At 36.8% G+C, this 6,000-nt stretch overlaps 1 protein-coding gene across 3 annotated transcripts in view; it reads right to left on the reverse strand.

Annotated features, from left to right (window-relative positions):
• pcdh15b (protocadherin-related 15b) overlaps positions 1–4,648 on the reverse strand; it is a 214,432-nt gene extending 209,784 nt beyond the window's left edge. Inside the window, exon 1 of one of the 3 annotated variants that reach the window (XM_051914968.1) lies at positions 4,300–4,643. The gene's annotated coding sequence lies outside the window, so the exon portion shown is untranslated. Of the gene's footprint in view, positions 1–4,299 lie in introns of all 3 variants that reach the window. The other 2 variants (XM_051914965.1, XM_051914967.1) reach the window with 2 other exon arrangements.
• Between the last annotated feature and the right edge of the window lie 1,352 nt (positions 4,649–6,000).

Genomic DNA, 6,000 nt, shown 5'->3' on the forward strand with positions numbered 1-6,000 from the left:
AAATCCCATCATTAGTTACTCACCCTGATAATGTTCCAAAGCCATCACACTTTTGATTCATCTTTGAAACACAAATGAAGATATTTTAAATGAAACCTGATAGATCTCTATCCCTCCATTGAAAGTGGCCCTTCAGAGACCCTAAAATGAGATCCTTATGAATTGATGGGTTTAATCCGACTGTAATGTCTTCTGAAGAGGCACAAACACTTAATATGATGAACATATCTAAACTAGGCTTTTATTCAAATGTAAACAATGATCAGTGAACATACATAGAGCACATCAATGGATCAACAGAAGCTCAAACATTGACAAGCAAGCAAGGTTGAGCTTCAGTTGACAGTATTTGATGCGCTCTATGTTTATGTGTTGATATTTGTATTTCGAAGATGAACTAAAGTCTTATGAGTTTGGAACAACATGAAGGTGAGAAACAGGATTTTCTTTTCTTTGGGGGGGTGGATGGGTGAACTACCCCTTGAAAGTGAGTGAATAATGTCTGAGTTGTCATTTTGGGGTGAACTATTTCTTGAAATGCATGCAAGCAAGTATGTGGAAGTATCTTTTGTCTCATTTTTCTTAGATTTCGAGCCTGTGACCTGCAAGAGTAGCACAGAAATGAAAATAATCTATAAATATTAAGCTCAAATCTGACATAAGATCTACAAGCTGAAAAGTATTTAGTCTGGAGAAAGACCTGTGGGCCTCTAAGCCTTGACAGAATTCAGCCCAAGAGCAAATGTAAAGCCACTGAGGGTTCTGTCAGAGGTCGACCTCCATCAGAGGGTCAAAACTCTCTCACTTTATCCCCTTCCAGGTTTTGCCATCCCCAGATGGGTCAAACGTGTCAAACGACATTGCTTTCCAATGACAGGCTCTCTGTATCCCACAAGCCCTTCGTGATGCTGCCGCCACCTCTAGTCAGTGTTTAGACCAGGTGGCCGAGATGAATTGGAGGGACGAACGTCCCTGAGTGTCTGATTACAGAGGCCCCATTTGATGAGGGTGCTCCAGCTAAATGAGCATTTACTATGGTTGCCTCAGAGCAGGATAAATCCTATTAGCCAGTGTCTTTAATGAGACAGCCAGAGACAGTGAAACAATGATGGGCAGCCTAGCAATGAATCAACCCACGCAAAGCACGACAGTTGGGGAGGTTACACTGAAATATACAGAATCCCAAGCATGTAGGGCATACTGTAGCTACAAAGCGATGGATGCTTGGCTTTTGGCCACATTGGCAATTTCAAAATAGCCAATATGAATATGCGCATAAAGAACTGATAGTATATTGTGAGGAAATTATGTAGTAATATTCTTGTCAGTGGAGGAAATAGGGATAAGTTTGGATTAGCTCATTAAATATACGGTATTTAATTTACCTTATTACATGGCTTTCTAAAATGCTTGATTCTGATAGGTCATTTGCAACATTCCGAAGTCAGTTATTCCCCGATAATGACCGTCGTCAATAGCAACGCTATATAATGACCAGTCATATAGGTATTTGAGGCCAGCACTTCTTTCATGTCTTTCGGATAATACCGCAGACAGGCTCTGTCTCTCTCTCTCTCGTTTTATTCGAATGTGCCATCTTGCGCATCAGTTATTGACTGGTATTACTGAGCATATACTATTACCTCAAAAATTATATATTTATGGTATATTGCTTGTGTGGTTTGAAGACACTCATAATAAATTTGTAATGTACTTATAACACAAACTAAAGTACTCTTTAATATCACTAATCAAGCATGTAATTAGTCCCTACACATGCATATACTTAAAGTGTACTAAGTACACTTGAAGTTGTTCAGTTTAGCACATAAAAGTACTCTAAATACACTTAAAATTATACTTTACTACAATTTAATTGCAACTAAAATATACTTAGTACAAAATTAAGCTAGTTGTTCCAAAATAGCACACTTCAAGTTAACTAATCATTAGCACACTTGAAGTATACTGATAATTAGTCTGGCGGCAAGTATACATAGCATTTTTTTTTTTTTTTCAACAGGGTGTATTTACAGGAAAATTAAACTGGAGGACTTCAGTACTAACAGTAGGTCTATGGTAATATTGTTGAAGTGTGCATCTTGTTGCTAGAACAATTGCTTTGTACACTATAAGATAATAAACAGGTTTTAAAATGTTACATGTCCCATCATTATTTATAGTGAAAAGCTGTGTAATAAGTGATATGACTGTACATTATCTTGTACATTATCTGTACAAATTAACCTGTTCATTTATCTAGGCTCAAAGCTGCTTGCTAAGAACTGTTTTTCTTCATGGAAGCTTTGCGTTTATTGAGCTAATAAAATATTTCAACTCAAATCAATATTTAGTGTATAATTATTTACTTATGTGATGAGTAGCCGTGTAATAAGCAGAAAAATGTACATCCAGCCAGTTGTTATCGCACAACATAAACCCCTTCAGGTTGATACAAGACTTGATCACCCTGTCTGGGTTTATTTTGCGATAACAACCAGCTGGATGTACATTATCCCTTTCATATTCCTGTCAGTGGAGGAAATGGGGATAAGGTTGGATTAGCTCATTAAACACGCAGTATTTAATTTACTGTAAAACCCACCCGCACATGCCTGTTTCTGTAAATATTTAAAAGGGGTAAACACAGCGTCATGGTAATAGACCCACTGGGTGACTCACAAGCTGTTGACCTAACCTGCGGCATAGAGACAGACACCATCACAAATAACACGGGAGTTGAGGAACATGTGGTGGGGGTCAATAATTAATGAGGAAAGGAGGGGTAGAAGCCATACGTGCTCCAGAAGAGGTTATCAGAAGCCCGGCAGCACTTCATTGTGTTCACTTGGCATTTAGTGGTCCTGTAGTTCCACTTCAGCTCCTTCTATATGGTCTAACTTTGTAATTCATCACTGGTGTCAGATCACAATGACATATCTCGAGGAACACTGAGATGGGGACATTTTCCCAGAGTAAAATTATATTGTTCAGAAGTTGTTGATTTTGTATAGCTCAGGAGACTCTCAGTTACAGTAGATTTTAAGTATCAGCTTTTTCTTTTAAATATATAATTCAGTTTGGATGTAAATATAAAATAAAACAAATATGGATGCCATAGCTCAGATCATTTGGTCTTGGGAGAATTTGATAATAAATGTTTGAGTTCATATTGATAGCCTTTGGATATTGTTGAGATCTCATTTGAAACCTTAGAGGAAACATATGAGAAATAACACTTTCTCAGAATCAAAAATAAACAGTTGAGATATTAATAAGATTTCATTTTATTTATTTATTTATTTATTTATTTTCTGTGGGATTTGCCAATCAAAACTGCAAATATCTTTTTTGTTTCTTGTATTCTTTTGAATGTTGATGAATATAATTCTTTGACATCTATCTGGTTCTGTTAAATTCAAATATTTAGAATGTCCTCTTCATTTGGAAATACCTAAATAAACTGGTTTTATTCAAGTCAGTTTAATATGACTAAATCAACCAAACTACAGTAGGTTACACATACAGAAGTCATTTTCAAGGGTCACGTCAGGTTGAAATGCTTCCCTAAGGTAACAACTGCACATTTTCACCTTTTTTTTTTTTTTTTTTTTTTTTTACAGTGTATAGAATATCTTCATTAACACTAACAATATAATTTACCATTAGTTCCTTACAAAAATGATAAACATAGTCATTGCCAAAACGCCACAGTTAGAGTTGTTACAACTGTAAAAGTGGGTTAAGAGCCACCACTGTCATAAATGGAAATTAAAATGAGAGTATTGTTTGAAAGCGATCTAACAATAACAATAGCAGCAATAACTGTATTAACTATAGTATTATGTGTGTTTACGATAGTAAAATGATTGGATGCAAGTCAAAGTTTTCATGCGTACGGATCTTATGTTTTAGACTGTGATCAATGTTTGAATAAGTCTAATCAATTTCTCTTTTACTTTCGTTAAATGAATTAAACGCGGAGGCAACAGATTGCGGGAATGTGCGGCGTAATAGGATGAGCATACGGTAATCCGGAGTCCTGTAGACACATCCCTCATGTCAGCCTGGAAAACTGTGTCAGTCACTGTATCAAAACCACTTGCCGGTTTTTATCAATAAATCTTCTAAATACATTTGCTAGCATGTCAACGCGTCCTGTGTGCAATTCATAACATTACCAGGCGCCGTTACGCGCCAAGAACCGAGATACTATTCACATCACACACAACCCGAGCCCCAAATGTGATTCAGTGCAGCCGACCCAAAGAGAAATAAACCCCTCACTTATTCACTCACCTCCTCATCCAACGACTTGTCAACCATCGGAATAACAATCCAAAAATCGAGTCGCTTTGCGCGCGAAGTGTCACTAACTTTCCTTGACGCGCTACTGCGCAGCGATTGAAGAAGCGCAGAAAGTCTTACCGCGTGAGTTGTAAAGCCATGCAAATCCTCCTCAGACGGCTGGAGAGTATCAGAAACTCCTCAGTGCCGAATACATCCCGAGCAGTCGGGTTTAGGAGCTCTGCTGCCCTCTGTCTTTAATTCACTCCCGAGGAAAGCGAGGATTCCCACACAGAGAAAATATCACGAAGTTGGGTGGCAATGCGATCTAGCCTCTGAGGTCTCATCCGCCTTAATGGCAGCCATCTATTTTGAGAGCTCAAATTGGTGAATATGCACCTGCCGTGGCGTGGGAGTAATCTTATTAGAGTGTGAAGAGCGCATGGCCACCCACATGAGAGGAAAAAAACACAAATTATATCTCTTTAAGATCTCAAATGTTACTACCAATGGGATTACACGGAGAACAATTGGAGTCTTCATGCTTATCAGATTGTTCTCCTGAGAAAATTGGAGCTCTAAAACTGTGTTCGTATTAAGTCTGTAATAAAAGTCAGACATCTCAATAGGTAATCTCAAATATTTCCCATAAAAATCTCCAGACGCAAAATGATCTGAGCTTTGCTATTCGTATTATTTGTACAGCACTAATTTCTCATAATTTCTCATAATTTCTACTTCTTTATTTCTCCTAAGGAGATCAAATATCTAACTACTCGGATAAATGAACATAATGACTTTTACATTATGTAACTTTTTTGACAGAATTTACTACATTGAGCCTATTAATATCGAACGCTTATATTTTAGAGCTGTCGGGACGGATTTCACGGGAAATTGCACACTTCCGTCATACTTCCGTCATTCGTCCGTGCGTGTTTCCGTAAATAAAGAGAAGACCGCATGTCTGATGTGCCTTATTTTTTTACGCATATGGTGCGGTTGTAGATTAAAGTTTTCTGGTAATCATTTTCTGTTGTTATTTATTTATTTAGAGGTCTTTAATGTTCGTGACATTCGCTATGTTCTTCCGCCAGTAGGCCACTCACAGTTTTATTGTTTTACCGCTAGGGGGGCGAAATTTGCATGGTGTAGCTTTCAGTATTAGTAATGTTGAATAATGTTGATTACCACTAATTACATGGTGTAAATAGCTAAAGCTAATTTTATAAAAGCAATTACAATACTTTAATAATTCTATTAAAACTTGCAAATTATTTGAGTTGCAAAGTTGTTTTCATCATTTTTACTGTTCGTTTGTGGCATTACGCATTACGTTGTCATGGCAATGAATTTGTGAAATTAGATATAACTTTACTTGGATATAACTTAATTATTAAAAAATGTTAACAATAAAATCATATTATCATGCACATTGTTTGCACCTTTTGGCTATAGATTTGAAGCTGTCTATTTTAACATTTACTGATTGGCCACTTTCGCTTCCATTTTGGTGGTAATCAACATTGTGACATCAAATGTTGCCAAATGAAATTATATTTATACTCTTTAATGAACCACTTGATCTTACAATATATATGGATTTCCGTAGTGGCATGTAACACAGTCGCTCCTACTAGCCACTTTGGCAGGTTGATTTAATGTATACATTTGTATCTGTAGTCTTTTTAAAAGGCATCTGAAATAATAAAC

This window comes from Ctenopharyngodon idella, chromosome 12 (genome assembly GCF_019924925.1).
Source record: "Ctenopharyngodon idella isolate HZGC_01 chromosome 12, HZGC01, whole genome shotgun sequence".
In the NCBI taxonomy this organism is placed as follows: Eukaryota; Metazoa; Chordata; class Actinopteri; order Cypriniformes; family Xenocyprididae; genus Ctenopharyngodon; species Ctenopharyngodon idella.